The following is a 24,957-nucleotide window of genomic DNA, read 5'->3' as shown; positions in this document are numbered from 1 at the left end:
TTCATAGCACCTGCATTATACTACGCCCCTCTCTAGAGCCCCTTCTCACTCCCTACATGGATCTCCCATTACTTTCTTGTTTCTAGGCTTACTCCAGATTGCAGACTCAAATCTAAAGATTATAGAAAACATGCAGTGTGTGTCTTTCAGGAAAATACATAGCTTTAAGCCTAGGTTCTGCGTGTGAGAAAACACAAGGAATCTGTCCTTCTGCCAAAGTTTATTTCGCTTCCCAAATGGTATCTAGTAGCAGCCATTTTCTCGCAAATACCATGACTTTGTTTTTCTTTATGGTTACATAAAATTCCAACGTGTGTATGTACCACATTTTCTTTACTCATTTACCTGTTGATGGACATTTAAGCTGGTCCTATTTTGTGGCTCCTGTGAAGAGTGCAGAGATAAACTTGGGGGTGCGAGTGTCTTTGTGGCATGTTGACTTAAGAGTCCTTTGGGTGTATACCGGAGAGTGGAATAGCTGTGTCACGTGGTAGTTCTATTTTCAGCTTTTATGGTGGTTTCTTTGATGTATGGTTCGCTGAATCTGAGGCTCCAGAAAGCCGTCTGTGAAGTAAATGTACTTTTGAGGGTGGTCTTTGTTGATGGAGATCCTCTTGCTTCTTGCTTCTGAGGAAAGATTAGGGAAGAGAGAACATTAAAAACAAACACCATAGGAACTGAAGTCATTTCGAAAGTCAGATCTGTCTGTTGCCTATTGTTTCAGCCTTACTATCTTCCTATGTCAGGACCTGAATTGTTCCCATCACCCCAAGCATGCTGACTCAGCACCTATGAGTCGCTGGTGGTGCTGCCTACCTCAGGAAGAGCGAAGACTGACAGCCAAGCTCTTCCCTATCCCGCATGGCTGGATCAGGAATAAGGCACAGTTCCCCCTGCTGCTGGCCACTCCAAAGAGGCAGGGAAAGGCTGAGACCACAGTAGCCGGCGTAGAGCTAAGGGTAGAGTCAGCATGTTGCCGCTCTTGGTGAAACTCGATGGAGAAAGCAGAGCAGACCCTCAAGCTCAGAGACAGCAGGGACTCTGGGGAAGGCTGTTTATTGAAAATGCCCACGTGGCAGTGATGAGTCTGGGGGAGGGGTGGTGGCAGCCAGCAGAAGCAACGCTTTTAAATAAAAAGACCTGGAGACTAGGTGCCACCTGTAATCACAGCATTCCGAAAAGGGAGGAGAAAGGAAGAACTGGGACTCAAGGCCAGCATGGGTTACACAGTGCAATCTTGTCTCCAAAATAAAAGGAGGGGAAGGAGAAGAGACAGAAGAGGAGAGGAGGGGAGGGGAGAGAACAAAACGGGGAGGGAAGTGAGGGGAAGGGGAAGGGAGAAGAGAAAGAGGAGGAGGAGGGGGGCAGGGGGAAGGAGGGGGAGGGGGGAGACAGGAGGGGTCTGTGCATTCAGTTTGCCTACCCGACCACTGCTCTGGACCTTTATTTCAGAATAAGGCTCCTGCTGTGGACTTTAAGGCTCACCTGGACACCAATACGACTCATGTCACAAAGCTAAGACAGTTCCTTGCTGGTGCCTTTCTTGTCCTAGCCGAGCCTGATGTGCTCTCTGCTTGCCAGGGCCAGCCCCATGCAAAGTTGGCAAAGACTTGACTGAGTACAGGGACTGGAGAGGTAAATGTTTGTCAGCACAGTGATGTGTCGTCACTGCAGCCCAGCCCAGTGTCATAGCCACAATGGATAGCAAATGTTTGCAGAGCTACTAAGTGACATATGAGCTCCTTGGTGGGACACTGAATGCCCTGTTTGTGTATATTTTCTGGCACATGGGAGTCTCATGCAACCCAACTGTGGGACTACTAAAACCAAGCTCATAGAAACACACATGCAATCACACACACACACACACACACACACACACACACACACACACACACACACACCGAAAAAGTAATGCGAGAGCTAAAACAGGATTCCAAATCTAGGTTTTTGTGCTGTTTCTGCAGCAGCCATGGAGAAACACTGCTTACTCGCTTGTTCTCCTTGGATTGTTTAACCTGCCCTCCCTTATAAATTGAAAATCGATTTTTAAATACAATATGCTCTGATTATGGTTTACCCTCCCCAAGTCCTCCCAGATCCTCCCCCACCCACCCAAATCTACACCCTTTCATTCTCTCTCTAGTTAGAAAACAGACATCTAAAAATGATAATAAAATAAAAGCAAGCAAACGAGAATAGGACAAAACAGGGAGAAAACAGTCGAAGATAAAGCAAAAGAAACACACACAGACGCTGTCACACGCACACATTTGTACACACAGGACATCCATAAAAACAAAACTGGAAATGATAACATACCAGCAAAGACCTGTAAGGTTAAAAAGAAAACAAACAGAGAAGAAACCCCCAGACAAGCTATCATGAGACAAAATAATCCGCCAAACTACCACTGAGTTCCTTTAGTGTTGGCCATTTACTGCTGGGAATGGGTCTGCCTTTAAGTGTGGCTTGCATATCTCATGAGGTTCAGTTGGCCAAAAAACAAAAAACAAAAAAAAAACAAAAACAAACAAACAAACAAAAAAAACCCAAAAAAAACAAAAAACAAAAAAACCCAAAAACAAACAAACAAACAAAAAACCAACAACAAAACCCAGGTTTTTTGTGAGCAGTTATCAACTGGAAGTAACTTCAGGGCTAAGGGTAGGAGCTTGTGCCCACTTGCACTCTGACCTGGCTTCGACCTGTACATGCAGCCAGTCTCTGACTTCATATGTGAATTAGTCCTACTATGTACGCCTAGAAGGCCTTGTCTCCATGGTGCCCTCCATCCCCACTGGCTCTTACTAAAGTTATGCCTCCTCTTCCACAAAGTTCCTAAGCCTTGAGGGAGAGATTTAATGGAGATACCCCATTTAGAACAGGGTATCCCCATGGTCTCTCCCCCACTGCATGTTGTCCTGCTGCGGGTCTCTACAGTTGTTTTCATCTACCGCAGGAGGAAGTATGTCTCGTGGCTGGGCAAGACACTGATCTGTGAGCATAGCCGACTGTCCCTGGAGCCATTTTGTCGCCCTGTTCCCTTAGCAGAACAGTAGTCTTTGGTTTTCCCCTAGGTCCCTGACCCATTTAACTTCAAGTTCTTGCCCATGTGGACAGTGTTGGACATGGCTCGCACCTCATAGAGTGGGCCTTGAATCCAATCGAATATCGGTTGGTTAACCCCACAACCATTGTGCCTCTCTCACACCAGCGGATCTTGCACGCAGGTCACCGTCGGGGATGGCAGGATTTGTAGCACAGTTCATGTTCACCTTTGTCCTCTGGTACTGTGCAGAGGACCTTCCAGGTCTATGGATACGAGTCAGTAAAGGGGCTTAGCCTGCTCTTTTCTACCATCCAGAGACACAAGTGGGCTGGGCCTCCCACATCAATCAAGAAAACTGTCTACGGTCTTGTCTGTAATCTGACAGACCTCAGCTGAGGTTCCTCTTCTCAGATAACTCCAACTTGTTTCCACAACTTAACTATTATGAATAGTACTGAAATAAAAATTGGCATGTGAGTATATCTCTGTTATATATTACTTTGGAATTTTTAATTATGTACCCAGAAATGATTAAGCTAAATCATACGGTAGGGTTTTTTTTAATAGGAAACTCCGTACTGATTTCCCAGTGGCTACATTGATCTATATTATTACCAGCAATGTGTAGCTTTTGTGTGTCCATTTCCTTACCAATATTTGTTGTTATTTGTTTTTTGTAACAACTGAAATTCTGACTTAGGTAAGAGGAGATGCGGATGTCGTTTTTATTTGCATGTCTCTGATAGCCTCCCCCCGCCCCCGTGTTTGTTAGCCAGTTTTATTTCATTTTTTAAAAAAGGTTGCTCATCTCATTAGCCCAGTTATTAAGTGGATTGTTTGGTTTCTTGTTATCTAGTTTTCTTTAAGTACTCTACATCGTGTAAATATTAATACATGTCAGACATATGACTACGTTGACATAAAAATATATCTAAACTCAAAAGGGAAAAGAAGATTTATTCTGGAGCCAAATGTGAGTGGCCACGGCCTCATAACAGAGTTAAGTTGCCTCAAATGCCACCTTCCAGTGAGGCAGAAATTCCACAAGGCTTTAGAGTAACGACAACAAGGATGTTATGTCATTCACAGAGGTGGGCGATACATGGGTAGGGTGAGAAAGATGGCCCAAAATAGTTTGGCTTTGCGCTTGCAACTTTCCAACTTCTCCACAGTCAGTGACGCTCCCGTCACAGCCTTGTTGCAGCTTTTTCTCGGGAACCTCAGTTAACACTAGCAATGATTTCCTCCCATTCTGTGGGCTGTCTCTTCACTGATTAATTGTTTCCTTTAGCTGTAAAGAAGCTTTTTGATTTCATGAGGTCCAATTTGTCAATTGCTGGCCCGTTTTCCTGTGGAACTGAAATCCTATTGAGAAAGTTCTCGCTTATGCCTGTATCTTGAGGTGATCACCCTAGTTTTTCCTCCGTCAGTTTCAGTTTCTGGTCTTACATCAAAGTCTTCGGTCCATTTGTCTTTCTTACAAAGCGTACACTTGGCATCTTTGTATCATGCTGTAGCTCCTTGACCTCTTATCTGGGTATTCTAGTCAATCTGACTGACCAATGTATCTACTGAACTAGTACCACGTGGTTTTGCTCTGTAGTGTAACTCCAGTCAAGGGTGCTGATCCTCCAGCATTGTGATTTTGCTCTGGGTTGCTTTGGCTGAGTTATGATGGCATCCACACATTTCTTTCTCTTCAGCAAGCTTTGCTTTTGTCCAAGGAGTTTTCTACCTCAGTAGATATGATCACAGGATTCTGTTCTTGAACACATTTTTGTGAGGTTAATATTTACTGATTTTCATTTGGCAAAAATGAATCCAGAAATTCATTTGGATGCCAGGATCTCTAGAATGAAGTCACCTCGATCATGATAAATGAGTGTTTTTGATATGCTCTTGAATTTGGCATGCCATCATTTGGTTATGATGTTTTGAGTCCATGTTCATTGGAAGCTTGGCTGATGACTTTGTGTGTGTGTGTGTGTGTGTGTGTGTGTGTGTGTGTGTGTGTGTGTATGTGTGTGTGATATAAGGATAATATTTGCTCTATAAAAAGAGTTTGGTAGTGTCCTCCTTATTTTATGATTAGTTTGAAGAATACTGGTCCTCCTGATGTTTGGAAGGTCTGGGAGAATCCAGCAGTGAGGTCATGCCAGCCTGCCCACTTTCAGCTGGAACACTTTGCTTTGCTTTGTAAATGCTGCTTCAATCTCCTTGCCTGGTAGAGATCTGTACAAATTGTTTATCTCATCTTCAATTTATTTTGATTGATTATGAGCTTAGAAATTTGTCCACTTATTTTATATTTTCCAATTTGCTGGAATCTTTTTAGTAATTTTCTTAATTACTTTCTGAATCACTCGTGTCTTAGAGCACCTCCCCTTTTATCTGTTTTCTGTTCCTCTGGGTCCGCTTTCCTTTTCTTTTGGTCAGTTAGGTAAAGATGCATCAATCCTGTCTGTCTTTCCAAAGATCAACTCTTCATTTAATTGATTATTCCTTTTTCCATTTTCACTTCATTAATTTCTGGTCTGATCTTTCTGTACCCTGCTTGTGGGTTTGACTCATTCTTATTCTTCCAAAGCCCTAAAATGCATCACTAAGTTACTTACTTGAGTTCTTTTCTAATTGTTTTTTAATGTAGGCACTTGTAGCAGTGGTTTTCCCTAGGAAAAGAACTCTTGAAATTTGTTGGTGGAATGGAAACTGGCATAGTCCCTAGAAAGTGAATGATTGTGTCAATGTTTGTGAGTGCATTGTGTGTTGTGCATGTGTGTTTGTGCATGTGGTTCTGTATATATGTGCATGCTTGAGTGTGTGTGTTTGTGTGCATGGATGTTTCTGTGTATGTTTATGTGTGTATACATGTATGTTTATGTGTACATTTGTGTATGCATGTGTTTGTATATGTACATTTGTGTATTTGTGTGTCTCTGTATATGTGCTTGTAAGCATTTGTGTATGTTTTGTGCATTTGTGTGTTGTGCACACATGTTTGTATATGTTTCTATGTGTGTGTGTTTCCACCAGTGTCTGTGTGCATACATGCCTGTTGTGTGTGCACATGTGCTTGCATGTTGTATGTGCATCCATGTTCATGTGTTTCTATGCTTGCTTATGGGTGTTTATGTGTGCATGTGTGTGAGTTCATGTGTGTATGTGTATATGCATGCATGTATGCATGTGTGTTTGTGTGTGCACATGTATGATGAAACTAGAAAGGCAACAATGATAGAGGAGAAAGAGCTCTTAGGGGTTAAGGGGTTGTGGAATACTTGGGATGGGAAAGTAAAAAGCAATGTCTGTTTGTGAGGAAGAAAAGGACTAACAAGAATGGGATAAGGGATGAAAGAGGAGAATTGGGGAAGGGGATTAAACTGGAAGAAAGATTGTGACATAGCTTGAGAATGTCATAATGAAAGTCATCACTGTGTGATAGCATTAAATTTAAAAAATGAAACAAACAAATGACAAAAACATTTCTTAAAAAACATGAAAATAGACCAGGAAGTGGTGGTGTGTATCTTTAATCCTAGCACTTGGGTAGCAGAGGCAGACAGATCTCTGAATTCCAAGGCTATCCTGGTCTACAATGATTATGAGCCTAGATTAGAAATTTTGGCCAAGATCCTGAGACTACATAAGCCATAGACCTAGGAAAATCCGAATACTACTGTTCCACTAAAGGAACGTACCAACAAAATGTCTCCTAATGACACTGTGCTATACTCATAGATCAGAATCATGCTCAGCCATCATTAGAGAAGCTTCCTCTTGCAGTAGATGGGAACAAACACAGAGACACACAACTGGACAATGTGCAGAGAGTGAGAGACCTTGGAACACTCAGTCCTAAATGGGTTGTCTCCATCAGTTCCCTCCCTTCATGGCAGAGAGAGAGAGAGAGAGAGAGAGAGAGAGAGAGAGAGAGAGAGAGAGAGAGAGAGAGAGTTGTTGAAACATTTGAAGGATGAGTTGTCTATGCAGTTAAGAGATGCTCTAAAAGACCTGGGCTCAGTTTCCAGTACCCATATGGAGCCTCACAACCACTCATAACTTCAGTCTTGAGGATCTGACATTATCTCCTGACCAGGCATGCATGTGGTGCACAGACATACATGCAGGCAAAATACTCTTTCACTTAAAATAAATAAATCTTTAAAAATTAAAAAACCAAACTATGGCTACAGTAGATGGGTTTCAGGAGAGGCAGCAAGAGCCCTGCTCTGGCGCTGAAAGGTGGCTGCAATTCAGACTTCTAGGCCCTTCCTATCTCCAAGCATCCACAGTTAAGCAGTTTTAAACTTCAGCTTTTCTTTAGATAAACTTTGAGATTAAAGATCTTCTCATGGGAGCATCAGAGCATGCCTGTAATTCCTTCCAGAACATTTTGGGGTATGTGTTTATGCATCCCCTGGGAAGAGGGCAAATTACCTCTAATTATGGTTTCTTTACCTTCTGGTAGGAAGTGTCAGACTCCCATGCACCTTGGCTTTTCACCTGGAAAATTGATTTTTTTTTTAGGTGAAATCTTTACTATGTGATAAAAAGCAAACACATCTGGGGAGGAGTAGGTAGCCACACAGCAGCAGCCATCCACAGGGTTTAGAAAAAATTCTTAATTACAAGGTGCAACCGGGCTCCACAGGCCTTGTGTTCCACTTATTGTGTTCTATCCAGTCAGAGCTTACCTGGGACCCCGACTTTCAGTCCCTTTCCCACAATGGATGTCAAGAAATATAGTTAAGGAGTTGGGTATGGCTCAATGCTAGATCACCTGTCTACTGGCCTTTAGGTTATAGGTTTCATCTCAGCCTTGAAAGAAGAAAATACTTTATTGGAATTTGGTACAAATCTTACATGTTACCAGAGTAAGCTTCTCACTAAATAGCAATTTACTTCAGCTCTAATGTCCTGTGGATCTAATCACATTTTCCACTCTAATATTTTTTATCTCATTAGAAAATGCTAACCCAGGTCTACAGACTTAGCTATGTTTCTATTGCTATGAAGAGATACCATGACTAAGGCAATTTATAAGAGAAAGCATTGAATTAGGGGCTTGCTTATAGTTTTAGAGTGTGGGTTCATGACCATCATGGTGGGGAGTGTGGCCACAGGCAGGCATGGCCCTCGAACAGTCAAGAGTTTACATCTGGTCCACAAGCTGGAGGCAGAGAGAGGGGTGGGGGAGGAGGAGGAGGAAGAGGAGGAGGAAGAGGAGGAGGGGGAGGAAGAAGAGGAGGAGGAAGAGGAGGAGGAGGAGGAGGAAGAGGAGGAGGAAGAGGAGACAGAGAGACAGACAGAGAGCTAGAAAGAGAGACAGAGACTGGGCCCGGTGTGTGCTTTTGAAACCTCAAAGCCTAGTCCTACTGACACATTTCCAATGCCGTATCTCCTAATCCTTCCCAAAGCAGTTGCACCAACTACAGACCAAACATTCAAATATGTTAGTCTATGCATAGGGACCATTCTCATTCAAACCACCACACCCACTAAATTAATTTTGTGATACACAAGTTGGATAAGATCCTGGGTTTGAAATTCTCAATTTGGCATAGTTTAGCGCCATTGTATAGATGGGAAAATCAAGGCTTTGAAAAATTGTCAAGTTGTACATCATTACTTAGAAAAATGAGATTCAGGAAGCTGAGACATTCATTCATTCATTTATTCATTTATTCATACATACATATGTTCACATGCATTCATTCACTCACTTATTATTGATCATGCCATTACTATGTGTCAGATGTTGCTATACTATGGATACAGAAGTTTACGACAGACCCAGCCTCTTCTCATATATCTCCCAGTCAGAGATGAGAACCAATTCAAAGTCACACTTTTTTGTCAGCATTCTCTGGGCACTGAGTTTAGGAAACTTGAATTTTATTTGTAGAACATGGAGGAGAAATGTAAACAAATTAGCATTCTATTAGATGTCCTAGAATGTTCATAAAACAAAGTAAATCTTCTATGTCTTGAATGTTTCCCCCAGGGTTCATATACTGGAAGTCTTAGCTCCCATGTGACCATATTGGGAGGCGTGATTTATGTGACACCTTCTACCATTGTGTGATACAGTAAGGAGCCCTTTGCTAGACTTGGCCCTTGGTCTTTGAATTGCTAGTCTTCAGGACTGAAAAAGGTAAACCTTTGCCCTATAAAGTAAATAGCCTCGGGTATTCTGTTACAGTAACCCACATCAAACTAAAACAATATTCATATGAAGCCACCTCACTCAAAACTCCAGAGCCCTTCTCGACACTTTAGGGCATAGCATGGTGGAGAAGAGACGACTACTTTTTATTTACCAGGACACTGTTTGTTGTCTCCACTGTCTCAGAGGTCAATGCCCAGCTGGTAGCTCCTTCTATGAACAGGAAGGAGCCAGCCTTCTGAGCTTGAGGTAATGTAAACTGTGACCACTGGGGGCAGCAGCACACTGTCTGCTGTGGAGACCATCCAAGGGCAGCCATGCTGGAAGGTTCTTCTTCTGGGAACCTAGATCCTCAGGAAGTATAAAGATCGTGACGGTGGGCTCGGCCAGCCCTCTAAATGCAATGCACACAACATCCTAAGGAAGGGGCAATGAGCCCAAATTTAATGAAATTCTTGACTACAGTCAGGCATTCACATCCATGGATTTAGTTTCTTGAATTCAACCAGTGATGGATGAAAAATACTTTAGGGGAAAAAAAAGGTATTCTGTAATGACCATGAACTGACTTCTCTGTTTTCTAAACAACACAATATAACAACTATTCACTCAGATTTTGCACGTGTTTTGTGGCATCTATGACTGAAAGTATATAAGAGGGCAGACCTGTAGGTTTGTGTCAATGGACATCACTTTATGGTAGAGACTGGCGAACCCATGAGGAAACCACGGGACATTTACACTCCTGAGAATCCCATGGTTGTCAAATGGCAGGGTAAGATCTGAGCCAAGATCTCAGGGCTTGAACCCTGCCAGTGCGTAGGAGCTGAGCTGATCCCAAGAAATGAGAAGAACCCGAGGAAGGTGACTGCTTGGTTCGGAGATCCCAGGAAGGGTGGCTTTCCAAGTCCTGAGCAGTCTTTATGCCCATGCCCTGATTCTGCTGCCTCTGGCCTCTGCTTCTGGCATGGAGATGGCATGATGAAGCCTGTTTGGGACAGCTTGGGACAGCTCAAGTAGGCAAATTAGGTTTGTCCGTGCCAGTCTGCACACAGGCTCTATTCGCTTGCGAACACCAGCTCCTCCTCACACCATCTTGGCCCTTGTCCCAAGCAGCTTTTGTATTCTTTACCCCAAGGCCTGACTTTCACTCAAAAATACACTGGTGAGGACCCTCAGCCCTGCAGTCCACAGGAAGGACTTCCTGTTTGCCTGAAAATTTTGCCTGAGATACAGTTTTCATCCCAGCCTCCTGGGGAAGGGGGGTGCCCAGGGAGTCAGTTTTATCTGTGGTGAGACTTCTTAGCCTCTGGGCTGGGGGTGGGGGTGTCTAGAGGCATGGGGGAGTGGGGAAGAGATGGGTGTCTGGCCTTAATTCACAACTGTGTTCCTTACCTGGCTCAAATGGGTCAGTTTTTTCCTGACCTGAAGTGCCCCTAAAGTTTGGGGCCATGTGGACAGAGTCCCCTATAAAATGTACATTCTAAAGCTCAATGATGTGCAAGCGCCCCTTTATTTCTACATCAAAGTGTACATGAAAGGAACACTTTATCCTTGGGGAGAGCACAAAAATAGAAGCAAGGGCCCTTTCCCATGTCCCACAGATAGTTGGCTTTGCCAGCGTCTTGCTAAGAAATGGTCATTTCAGATTCGAGTCTGCACTTCTTGGCCCTTTATCAAACTAAGAAGATTAATTTGAGAATTCGACCATCATGCACAGCAAGAACCACTGGTTTAGGTCTTAGACAAAGGCCTCTCAAGTTTCCCAGAGGAGGACCAAGGGCATGCAAATAGGGCAGCCCCCATCCTTAATGCAATATATTTATTCAGCCAGGGACTTGGGGAATATACGACTGAAGCTGAAAAACAAGATGATGAAGAGTATCACATGTCAATCTGGGTACCAAAGGAAGGCAGGGGTCCAGCCTCTGCTGGACACCATGCAGCTTTCTCAAGAGCCCGGGTAATCCAAAGGCTCTGTGCCCACAAGGCCTTGAGATAAGACCAGGCTTCAATCTGACTTTGAATGCAAGAGAGGATTTTGACTTGATAAGGCTGGAAGAGAATCCACCATTGCCTGTCAGTGAGGATTCTCAGACGGATACACTTGGAAAGTTTTCTTCAAAGGGATGCATAAATTTAGGAACCTAATACTGTGTAAGATGTTGGTGTGTTCTGGGTAGATCTGGGTTTATGTGAACAGACAGATGTTCAGGGTCCTTGATCCATGTTATGGGCTCAGTTGTGTTCCCTGACCCCAGATCCTGTGGATATGCCAAGCTTAACAGCTCAGAATGTGACTGAATTGGAGAGGCAATTACCCTTAAATAGGTTATTAAGGTTATCTGTGACTGAAGGGGTGAATCCTGATCCAGTCTGACTGATGGCCTTGGAAAAGAGACATGGAACACACACACACACACACACACACACACACACACACACACACGCACACACACACACCCCCCCACACACCCCCACATACCACTTACCACACACATACCACAGACACCATATACCACACACACCCAAATCACAAACACCACTCCACACATATACCACACACATTCACACAATACTCACACACCAGACATATACCACATCACACTCACACAAACTACAGACACCACACCACATATACACTACATATAACACACACACAAACCACACACACACACACATACACCACACACATATACATATTTTCTCCCCCCCCCCGCCCCCTAAGATCATGTAAGGAATAAGATGTTATCCCAGGGTTAGAGGAAGCCCAAGCCTTGATCTTGGACTCCAGCCTTCAGAACCAGTGAGGAGACCATACTCATTTAACAGCAATTCCCTATTCCTTCCTCCCCCAGTACCTGGCAACTCGACATTTTACACCCTGTTTCTATTAAATTTGAGTGCTTAAGTGCCTAAATGTCAGTTGTGTAAGCCACTGGATCTTGATGTTTGGTAGCCCTAACGACTAAGACACTCTGGAATGAAACCATGACCCCACTGAGCAGTTATAGTAAGGAACTGGGGGTGTTTTGAGTTACTTTAAAAACTGGTCATCAGTAAAGTGCCTGACAGGTGAGCATGGGGATCTGAGTTGGATTCCCCGGGACCCATGCAAAAGTCAGGTGCAGCAGCATGCGTCTGTAAACTAGTGCTGGGACATGGAGCAGAGAGGGGCAGATCTCCAGGGCCCAAGAGCTATCCTAGCTAATCGTGAGCTCCCAGTTCAGTGAGAGATCCCATTTAAAAAAATAATGTAGAGATAGAGGAAGACCCTTCACACCGAACTCTGGCCTCCTCATACGTGTGCACACACATCCATGCACATCTGCTTATACATGTGCACACACGCACCAATAGTGAATAAGAAATTATCAGGGGCTGTGCAGCCTGCATTTAGCATATAAAAGTCTCCAAATTTGACCCTGAGAACCAAAAATAAACACATACCTTAATTAATTAACTAATTAAAATGCATGAATGTAAGAAGTATTCTTTCTTCTTGCTTGCCCGTCACCCAGTTAGCCACCTCCAGGGGTGGGGATGAGAAGAGGCATGAGGTAATGGCCTGGTCAGAGAATACACAGTCAGCATTGGTCACTGGGAGCCAGGCCTTAACAAGTCTCAACCTGATCACACAAATTCAAACGGGAAAGAAAAGTTGTTTTGTGTTTTAAAAGTCGAATCAAATCTATTTCTCAGGCCTCATGCTTAGAGTATGTAGAAAACCCATCTCACTCAGAAGCAGGGGACTACAACCAAGTCTTTGTTGCTGTAAAATTATAAAATGCTTCTTTTATCCCACCATAGTGTCCCATGCCATCTGTTAGATAAATTCATTTCAGTCAGCAAAGTGTCTCACCCGCTTAGCTCCATCCCATATCACACTGCCAATGGCTACTCTCTGAGCCTGACAGCAATCTCTCTACCCATCTAGTTCCCAAGGCAGGTTGCCACCATGCCAGACATACACATCCCATTCTGTGGCGGCCCCGTGTCTCCAGCCACCACACATTCTCTTGAACTCAATTAAATCGCCACATGAAAGAACACAACACAAAAACCTGTCATCCAATTGATAAGATCTAATTGCCCACCTAGACCTACAAAGCCCTGTACACATCCATCCCTTAAGAACACTCATAACAACCTGTAAACATGCAGAGAGGAATCTTAACATCTGCTTCCATGTTCTCTCGGCTGCTTCTTCTCCCGTCCTCCAGTCTCCTCCTCCTCTCTAAAATTTTTCTCCCTCCCATCCTTCCTTCTCATCCAGTGACAGGCCTCATTCTATCTTGTACCTGCTGATTATGTCAGAACTCTCAGGATCCAGTTACTTCTCAATATCTGGATCTATCAGCTAGTAACCAGTCCATGAGCCTTTGGAGGTGAAGAGTTCATATCCACACCCTATCAATACTGTAGAATTTTCTTACTATTGAGGGATAAATAATCTTCTATTTTTATATGCCTCATTTTCAAGTTGCATCTACCATTTGACTGTATTAAACAATGCTGTTATATATAAATATCTATTTGATCGCCTGCTTTTATTCCTTGTGTATAACAAGCCCAGAAATCTAACTGCTGCAACATATCGTATGTTTAACATATTATATGCTTAAGTTTTTGAGGAATCTCCATGTAATTTTCCATAGTGACTGGAACATTTTATTTTCCTATCAGCAATACACACAGGCTCTACTATTTCTCTATATTTTGTCAACATTTATTATATACTGCTTTTGCTTTTATAATAGGCTCTTGGCATCTTAATCAGTGTGCCAGAAGTCTTACACAAGTGGCAGGAATATACAGAGTGCAATTGCATTAAGGAGACTCTTCTGTCCTATACCCAAAGTCCTTCTAAATGAACATCAATTCTGGGTTACAAAACCATGTTGGTCACAACCAAGGACATCTCTCTAGACGTTCAGAACATAAGCTCTGTGACCCGGTCTCATCAGGAGTGTCATACAAAAAAGTCTGTTCTCCCCCATCACAAAGCATGGATCCAGGGGGTACCTCACACTCTTCGATACCTTCTCAGTGCCAGGGATCCTGTCCCCTCTCTGAGTACTTTCTGTGTACATCGCTGTAATAATGTGGCCTTTGAGTGGACCAAGCAGGTAAGACCAAGAGGGGGATCTTGAAGTAACCTTGTGCATCTCCAAGTCTGTTGTATGCTTATCCAATGGATATCTGATTTAAAAGCCAATGGTGAGCAAAGTAGGAATTCTAGTGTCAGATGCAGCAATTTCATAAACAAGCAAGCAAAATAGCATTTCCCTGTTGATTGTTAAGCACTGCACACTTACAACTGTGCTCCCCCTTTTCTTTATTTTTATCTTTGTTACATTTATTTATTTACTTCTCTCTGGAGTGTTCCCCATCTGACCAATGAATAGTCCTGGTGTTCCCTACTTTGAGGACTGTATATTACTCCCAGTTCTGCAAAACCACACTCATATTAACCTCCCCAGCTTGGTCCTGGAAATCAGATTGGAGCGATGAGGGGATGAAGAAAGGACAGACACAGGAACAGAGGTACAGAAAAGCATCACCAGGTGAGCTGTGCTCGCTCTCAGGGTGCGCACCAAGTGCACTATAAGCAGGAACCTCAGGACATTTCTTATGTAGAGAACAGAAGGGAGCGTTAGCGATTCTCTGAAGGAGGTCTCTCTCTGTCGGAGAGCAGTCTCAGGTTACAGTCTTCTGGGAGGAAGAAGCTGTAGTTGGTAGTTTTGGCACACATTGGTAGTTTTTGTGTACGCTGCCCAATCGTTCCTAAACATTTGTGTTTGGACCAGAGGCAGGCCTTGCCATCACCTGAACATCTCTAGAGAAGGCTTTGCTGCTCCAATGGGTCTGAGTCATTTGTGTCTTTGACATGGCTATGCCCATGTCAACAATTCACACTTATTCAGGATTCTGCCCACTTCTTACACACTTAATCAGACCTTCCTTGGCTACCAGCACATCCTCTTGCTTTTCAAAAATGCCAACCTATTATGAGTCCACCAAAGGATTAATTCATTCATGTTAAGTAAGAGCCCTCATGAATTATCTATTTGTTTCTGGATATAATCCAGAAGAGGTGTTAATACTCTTCTACAGGTCTCCCAATCCAATCAGAGATTATCACATTAGGGTGTATTCTTGTTGGAAGAAATTCTATAGGTCTGGGCAAAATGTATAGTGACATATGTCTACATTTATAGTGTCACACCAAAGCATTTTCCCTATGACCAACCTACTCATCTGTCCTTCCCCTTGAATCCCCATCAACCATTGATCCTTTAAAACCAGCATAGTCATCTGTTGCAAAATGTCATAGCATTGGAGCGATAAACTATTTCATTTTAATTTTTAAGTGGTTTATTCCACCACCATGTTCTTTTCTTGACTTTTGATGCTTGTTTCATTTTAGGAAGAGTTCCTTGTCCTTCATCATTGAATTGGTCCAGACACTATGAACAAGGGGTAAAGTCTTGATTAAATAAATCAGTCCCCCAGGAAAGGAAGAGTCAGGCTTTAAGAAAAAGGATTTGGTTCTGGAAAAACAAGGATATAAACGAGAGAATGGGAGTTAACCTGCTGGGAAGGGGTGGTGGTGAGGTCCAAGATCTTCGTCTGGGACTTGGGCCTGGAAAGCCCATGACTCTCCTTCTCCAGAACTATGGCCTTGTGCATCCTGAATACCCATCATCCTTCTGCGGGATTATTTTATTTGTTTGGGCACCAAATAAGCTTGTAGTAAGTAGCAAAGGTAGATATGTGTAAAATATATTGAATCACTTGAAGCACAGCTGTTCTAAGATATAGAAATTAAAGATAGGGGAAGTAAATAATGGATGATAAAATTGGTAAATATACAATGTCATCTAATAGTAAGATATTTTTGATCATGGTTGAGGATCCTCAGACCACAAATTAAGAGAACAGTAAACAAACAAACAAACAAAAACAAATAAAAAAACACCAATTTTTCTTACCTTCCTGTAAGCTAGTAATTCAGAATAAAGTGTCAATCACTTCAAGAATAGGATATACAGCAACTGAGATGATTCTCAACTATGTGAGGTTTAACAATAATTAATTTTGTAAAGAAAAGATTCATGTCTTATTTTATATTTAACCCAATTTCCTCCAAGTGCACCTTACTCAAATAATACATGCCCTGTTTTGATTTCTGCAAAAACAATATCTTACAGTATCTTCCTGTGACTGTAATCATCATTATCACCATCACCACCACCACCGCCATCATCATCATCACCATCACCACCATCATCATGATCTAAGATCCATATTGGCTGAAAACTTTTTTTGTATACTTTAAAAGTTGTGGGGTTTTTGAGTGTGTGTGTGTGTGTGTGTGTGTGTGTGTGTGTGTGTGTGTGTGTGTGTGTGTGTGTGTGTGTGCAGGTGTGTGTGTGTGTGTGTGTGTGTGTGTGTGTGTGTGTATGTATTAGAGTATGTACATATGATAACAAGATCCTGTGAAGGCTAGAGGTATTGGATCCCCCTAGAGCTAGAGTTACAGACAATTGGAGCCACCTAATGTGGGTGCTGGGAACTGAACTTGTGACCTCTGCATATGCAGGGTGTGCTCTTAAATGCTGAGGCATCTCTCCAGTCCCATTATGTACTTTTAATATGAGCTGTCCAATTTATATTAACACACACACACACACACACACACACACAAATACCTCTTTACATTTAACAGAGATATTTCTAAAATATAATGTTTCAACTGAAAGGGTATAATTCAGTGATATCTTAAATTCAGTTATGTAACTATCCCTGCCATCCAGCTTTGGAAGTTGCCAATGCCTATTTGCACCTTACTTCTCACTCCAATGTCATCCCTAAGCAGTTGGTTATCTTCCTGTCTCTGTAGACTTGTACTCTAGACACTTCCTATGTAGTATATGTTAGTGACCTTCCTGTCTGGGGATAACTGACCAAGAAAAGATTTATGTTGGGTCACAGCTTTAGAAGTTCCAGCCCATGATCAGTGGGCTCCATTGCCTTGCTGAGGTAGCACATTATGGTAGGAATGTGTCATTGAGCAAAATCACATCATGGATGGGAAGAAGAAATCCATAGGTCCAACATCATAAAAACATTACCATTTCCCAGAAGAACTACTGCTAGTGTTGCCTTATGAGTGTTGCAGTTTTCTCTTAATCCTTCTAGCTCCCAAATAATTGAGACAGAACTATTATATTTATTTAATAGCTTTAAGGCACAACAACTGAGCAGTATTAATCTATTTTACTAAACTAACTCTGTCTACCTCCCAGCCAAAATCTCTAAGATACTTGCATTTTATGGTTTTCCCTGCTCCAGCTGTTTTCTTATGGTTTCGCCTGGACCCCCTCTTCTCTCTGTCCATCTACTCCCCAGGCTGGAAGAAGTTCAGCCTTATTCTCTCCCCTGCTCAGTCATTGACTGATAAGTTTTTGTTGACAAATCAGAGAATAACTGAGGAGCAATGTTTACACCACACTGAGGCAAAAGATACTTAGAATAAGCACTATAGTGCCATGTCTGGATTGCAACCAGACATGGGAGCAGACAAGTCAGCATTTGAATAATACAAGGATAATGTTTACATAGTGGACAATAACATTATGCATACATGCTATCCTGTGGATCAAGACTTAAACATGTGCCTTTGAAGAACTTCTAAATTTCATATAGTATGAGGTTTCCTGTTTGAATTCTTTTGACTCACTACTGTATATCCACGACTCATCTATGTTTGTTACCTTTTTCTTTTTTTCAAAAAAAATGATTTATTTATTTATTTAGTGTATATGTGTAACTATAGAGGCCAGAAGATGGAATTGCATCCCCTTCAGACTGGAGTTATAGGTGTTTGTAAGCAGCCCAGTATGGTTGCTGGAAACTGAACCCTGGTCCTCTGCAATGGCAGCAAATGCTCTTCACCACTGAACTATCTTTCCAGCCCTGTGTATTTGTTACCTGTGTGTCACTGCGGTAAAATACCTGAGGAAAATAATGAAGGAAAGAAAACTTTATTTAGACTCACAGTTTCGGAGAATCTCAGTCAATCACAGAAGTGAAGATATGGCAGTGTTTATGTAACAGTACAGGGTAGATAATCTTTACATCACAGTGGTCCTAGAAGCAGAAGCTTCTGAATCCAAATCCCAGGCTGTACTCTTTGATGATTCATCCCTGGTGGCCTACTTCTGTAGGTTGATGTCATTATGCAGGTGAAGGCAGGTACAGGATAGAATGAGGCCCATCATTGGATGAGAAGGAAGGATGGACAGGAGAAAAATTTTAGAGAGGCAGAGGAGGCCGGAGCTAGAAGGAGCTGAGAGAACATGGCAGCAGATGTTAAGATTCCTCTCTGCACATATTACAGGTTGTTATGACTATTCTTAAGGGATGGATCTGTACAGGATTTTGTGTTGTCTAGATGGGCAAATTGTATTTTATCAATTGGATCAGAGGACATTGTGCGATGTATTCTTTCATGTGGTGACTTAATTGAGTTCAAGAGAATATATGGTGGCCGAATGCACCAGGCCGCCATGGAATTGGGATATGTATGCCTGGCATGGTGGAAACCAGCCAAGAGAGCTGTGAGTGAGGGCAGGGCAGCCTGACAGGGTGCCATGTTGTAAAGGCTCGAAGATAGCAGGTCAGAAAAGAGATGGGGGCAGTTTGGAGCCACTGAGATAAATGAGAGCTAGTTCCAATGGCCCGTTGGAGCCATAACTAGCAACTGCCAGGGTACATCTGGGAACCGGTTCCCCTTTTTATATTTTTACTGAAACATACTTCCATCAGGGTCAACCTCTCAACTGTTCTGCAGCCTCCCAAAACAGCATCACCAACTGGGGGACAAGTACTTAAAACTGGGGTCTGTGGTTCAGATTCATCCTGAGCAATGGTGTGGTGTGGCTCAGTGCCAGTGATCCCACTGTGCATTAGAAATAGATCCCACTTTTGGAGCTTGCAAGGATTCTTCATGGGTTCATCCACCAGTTCTCTGATAAAGCATATACTAGGGTATTTTACTGGTTTTAACTTGGGACTTATATTATAGGCCCTTTTTTTCTATATCTTGACAGAAATTTTTTATTAGAAGTATTTTCCAATATTTTCCATAATCTATGGCTTATTATCCTATTTTCTTTATGTGTCTTTTAAGGAGCAAAAAAGTTGTCAATTTTGATAAAGTCCAATTTACCAGAACATTTTTGTTATTGAACTTTTTTGTTTGAGACCTTGTCTCTATAGCTCAAGTTGGCCTGGAACTCACTACATAGCCCACACATGTTGGTACCAAACTTATGATAGTCCTCCTGCCTTAGCCTCTTTTTGCAAGGATTACAGGCATAAATTAGCATGCTAGCTTTGCTTGAATGTTTGATGTCATATTGAAAGAACAGTTGCCTAGCTCATGGAAAGATTTTCTTAGAATTATAGAATTTCATAGTTTTTGTTATAGTGAAGCACTTCAAGATGTAGGCATCAGCAAAAAGTTTCTGAAAAGGACTTTAATAACCCAGAACTAACCTCAAGAATTGACAAGTCAGATTATATGAGATTAAAAAACAGTGGTGCAGCAAAGAAAACTATCGACAATGTGATACACAGCCTATCTGGAGAGTGGAAAACCACTGCCAATTGTACTTCAGTGAGATGCTAACACCTAGCCCAAGAACAAACTGCCAGTGTTAAACACCACCACCAAGAACCATCTCTGACTGCTACTAACCGTCTTTTATATAATTATTCCCCTACTTGGAGTTTCTAAAAAGTAATTTTGATTAAAAGGCAGAACATAGCTGGAGGAAAAAACATGTCATGAGACCTAGTACATTAATATATGCAAATTTCTCTTTGGGATACTTCTTCTTGGTCTACATGGCTAAGAGAGCTCAACAACTAAGGTAGAAGTTTTAGTAGGATAAAGTGTCAAGGATCATAATTTGGAGTGCCACAGTGTCTGAAGGTCAAGGTGAGGAGGGTGTCTCTTAAGGAAATTACACAGGAATTAATTGTCTATTTGAATAGGTTTAGCATTTCTCACAAGAATATAACCTACTCTAGATATACTTAATCAATATCTACTGTACAATCAAAGCAGAAAAATATAACCTGTAGCCAAAGGTATCAATGACAGCTACAGATTATCCAAAATTAGCAAATTAAAATTTAAGGTATTTTGCAGGAAAAATGCATACATGGATGAAAAAGCAAAGTATTTTAGGAAACATAGGGAAATTCCAAAATAATAGATAAGTTAATTTCCTAGATTTTAGGGTTATTATCTTTAACTTAGAAACCTAAACAATTCAGAGTAAATGATATTGGTCTTAATGACAAATGATCTTTATAGATATCATCCAAACTAGTAAACTGTGAACTGGACATGAGGCTGAATATTATGGTTCATGAAGAAAGGTTGTATCTTTGGCTTGTGAATCTACTGACTGGAAAGTCCTAACAATAGGACACTGGTGTCACAGCCTTCACGGTGTGTCACAGAATGATGGAGAAGCAGAAAAGGAGAGAGGTTGAGTTGGTAGAGTGACCTTACTTAGAGCCACAGGTTCTTCAGGGAATCAAACTAGACACAGGACTCCTGAGAGTCAGCATTGATCCATCCATGAGATCAGAGCTGATGACTAAATCCAGTCCCACTGGGCCCCACCACCTCACAGTGACCCATGGGGACCAAGCCTTCAGCGCTACTTTGGTACTGGTGGGACTTTATTCAGACTGCAGCTAGGGGGAGTGACTTTTGTGTGGAGTTGGCATGTAGATAAAATTGCCCAGTAAAGCATCACGTTGTGCTCCAAGGTAGAAGAAAACCTAGCAAGACATCTTTAGGAATCTCCTCCACAAAGAAAAGCACTTTGTTCTGAACCTTCACTGTGGGCCTAGAACATTGTTTGCACGCAATTGTTATGTTTTAGACAAAAGAATAAGATGGACATCCTGCATAGCCGTAGACTGTATCTTCCTAAAGGAAGAGTATTTGTTCTGAGACAGGGTTTTTGATATGTAGCCTAAGATGGCTTCAAACTTGCTGTCACCCTGCCTTAACCTCCCAACGCTGAGATCCTAAGTGTGCACCATCACATCTGTCCCTAAGGAAGTTTTTATTTTTTTGATATTTTGACAGTTATGGCTCCAGGACAACAGTCCTTGTCTAAAGTCCTGTGGACAACGAAGTAGGTAGCCTAGGATATTGGACTTATCATTCACAGAACCCAGAATATTCCCTTCACAAACTTTTCCATCATTAGTTCTTCTCCTCTTCCTCCTTCTCTTCTTCCTCCTCCTCTTCTTCCTCCTCTTCCTCTTCTTCCTCTTCTTCCTCCTCCTTCTCCTCCTCTTTTCTCTCCCCAAATTTTCTCAAAGTGGAGAGGGGAAGGTAATTGTAGCCATAGTTTATTTTAAGTATTCCCTATGTAGACCTTAATGTGTTTGCATTCTGAATTGCCTTTTTTCTTTTTGAGAATGAACACAAACTCCAGCACAGAATGGAGTTCATTTAAATTGTTTCAAGCTGGTCACTGAATTTCTGAGCTGTGCCCAGTCTCCAGGTATTTTTCTCTTTGAATCCAAAGGCCTGAAATGTAAATTTTAAAACAAATTGGAAAGCTCTTGCCAGTAAGTTTTCTTGGGATCAGAGATCTGCATTGTATCCACACACATTACAACTATGCTGAGGGAAAAGCTGAGAGAAAAGATTAAAGAGATAAAATTATGGAAGTAACTGATTTGGAAAGGACTCAAATGGAAGATTGAAGGCCCTAGTGGCTGTGCCGAGGAGGATTAAGAAACATAAGTGATTTTGGCTCCTTAACTTGCTTTGAAAACCACACAAAATCATTTTTCCATTTTCCTAAGGCTTGGAATCTCTATGTTCAGAATAACTTCAAACAGATGTGTCTGATTTCAAATGTTCTTCCAAAAGACCACATAGGCTCTTCTGTAGGGCAAAGGGACATACTACCCAGAACACAAAACTGTGTGACAGTGTCATTTATCTAACTTCACTCTAGGTTGGGTGGCAATCAAAGCCAAACCAAGTTAGCAACCGATGTCCTGAGAATGTATGTTGGCTTAAAATGCAAAACAAAATGTGGTGCTCCAAAGAGATCATCAAACTCCAGAAAAGAGAGGGAGTGGTTTGAAAGGGGAGGGAATAGCCTGGTGGGAAATCTCCAGGCTCTGTCTGTATGACCTGATATTTGACTTTGCAGTGATCTTTTGAGGACTCCCCTTTTTCTGAGACAGTGTTCCTATGTAACACTGGATAGCCTATAACTCCTTTTGTGGGCCAAGCTGGCCTCAAACTCACAGAGATCTGCCAGTTGAATGCTGAGATTAAAGGTGTGTGCTATGATACACAGCCCTACTGGGAACCTTTGAAAGGTGAGTATGTCATTGTGTCTCATTCTAATGTCGGCTACTATTAACAATGCTACTACAAAGGTTTATATTATCATTGCCTCTGTCATCACCAGCACATTCTCTCTGTCATTACCACCATCACCACCACAACTACCATCACTGTCACCATCACCACTATCACTTGCTACCATCATTGCCACCACCATGACCAGTACCACCACCACCACCATCACCACCACAACTACTGTCATCATCACCATCACCACTATCACTTGCCTCCACCATTGTCACCACCATCACCAGAGCCACCATCACCACCAGTACCACCACAACCATCATCACCACCACCAGTAGCACCACCACCACCACCACCACCACCATCACCCACACCACTACCACCACCACTAGTACACCACCACCCTCGTAATACTACCACCATCATCAACAGTGAAAGGTACATATCTGAAGCTAAATGTTTGAACAAAATGTTAGCTGCACTTAGCCACCTGGGTTTATATTAAACAATCTTAAGATTTAAACCCAAAATTTAACAGCATTGATTACAAAATCCTTTCAAATAAAACCCGCGTGTGCATACATGTATATATGGGATGAAAAAATATATTTTTTCCCTTTGATTCTGTTACTTTAGAGAACCCCAACTAAAGCAAATTATGGTACCAGGAGTGGGGTAATATGACAGACCTGACCACATTTTGGGGGAGGATTGTGGAATGACTTTGAAACTTTGGCTAGAAAAGTCAGTGCGTGTTTGGAGCTTATTACCAGAACTTAGAATACAATGCTGAGAGCAGAGTAGACCTAGCATGTGACGTTTCAGAGAGAAATTTTGAGAGTCCTTTAAGGACTCTATCAGAGCCATTAGATGTTTTAACTTAACACTATGTGGTTCTAGTCATTTGGGCCTGTGCTTAGCAAGAGACCAAAACCACTAAAATGAAGTCTGAGCTTTGCTTGGACAATTGACACTGATCATCTGGGACTGAAGAATTACACTGATTAAGAAGAGATGAGCAGGGAATCCAGCATTGGGGAAGCAGAGGCAGGCAGATCTCTGTGAATTTGAGGTGAAAATCTAGCCTCTGTTGTAATAGAAGCTCCAGGATTAAAGGAGCCATAGAGAGAAGTTTAGACTTGTTACCAAGTGGTAGGGTCAGAGTCTCTAAAGAGAGTGCAGGAGAAGCTATTGGTAAAGTTTCCCTCAGGGTTTTGAAGATGCTGTTATCATGGGATGCCCACCAAGAACAGCAGCATCTATGGAATGGAACCGGCTTGAGCCTGTGAGATGAGTTATGTGTGCTGTGATTGGCAGACCCCAAGAGGTGCAACTACGTAAGCCCTTAGGAACCCAGAAGACTGTGAGTGAATCTCAGATATCCATCACTGAGCTTTGCAAGGTTGAACTTCGGTCTTGCCTTGATATGACTACAACTGTACCCTGCCTCTCCCTCTTTGACAAGGGTATGTGAACTTTAATTTTTTTAATCTCATTTTTTCATGATTTTTTAAATGCTTTACTCTTCCTTGTAACCCACCAGAGGTAATGGTAAAGAAAGGATATGGGGGAAGTGGACCTGTTTAGAAAGTTTTTTTTTTTGAGCAACTCCTATCTGTATTGTTTGAAAATCAGTAGTTCAGTTCACAGGTTAGCACTGACAGCTTACTCCACTCACAAACACTTCATGGGTACACCAGAAGTCCAGTTAGAAACAGGTTAGAAACAGCAGTGACACAACCCAGCAGAGACAGCCAGGCCTCAGCCTTGGCTCCAGTCAGCAGGGGGAATCAGTAGGAACACCAGAAGTTCTCAGCTGTGCCTCTCTCAGAGAAGACAAGATCGCCAAAGAAGTAAAACCCACAATCATTGTACAGAGGCTGTACCTGTAAACCAAGCTCCGTCTCCATCACTCCGCGGAGTCCTATTTATCCCTCCAAACATTACGTGCCTTGCCTCAGCACAGGGCTTGCCTCAGCACATGCATCCAGTCAGCCGGAGTCAGTCAAAGTGGCAAGAAGCTGCAGCACTGATGCCCTTCCTTCCCTCCCTCCCTCCCTCCCTCCTTCTCTCTCCCTCTCCTCTTCCTCTGTCTGTCTTGACAAATGCCACTCAACTACGCAGTGTAAGTCGTAAGGAAGCAAAGAATCCTTCATCACGTGTCCTTTCACGTGCTTGCTTTAGCAGAGCATCCTCTCTCCTGTGTCTGCTTCAGTGAAACCTTCCTTCATGAGTCGGCCTTAGCCTTTCACACCTGTGCCCACTTTAATGCAATGCTTCTTCACATGCTTGTCCCAGTACAAC

This window comes from Rattus rattus, chromosome 14, assembly GCF_011064425.1.
Source record: "Rattus rattus isolate New Zealand chromosome 14, Rrattus_CSIRO_v1, whole genome shotgun sequence".
NCBI lineage: Eukaryota > Metazoa > Chordata > Mammalia > Rodentia > Muridae > Rattus > Rattus rattus.
Note: the sequence above shows the minus strand (reverse complement) of the source record.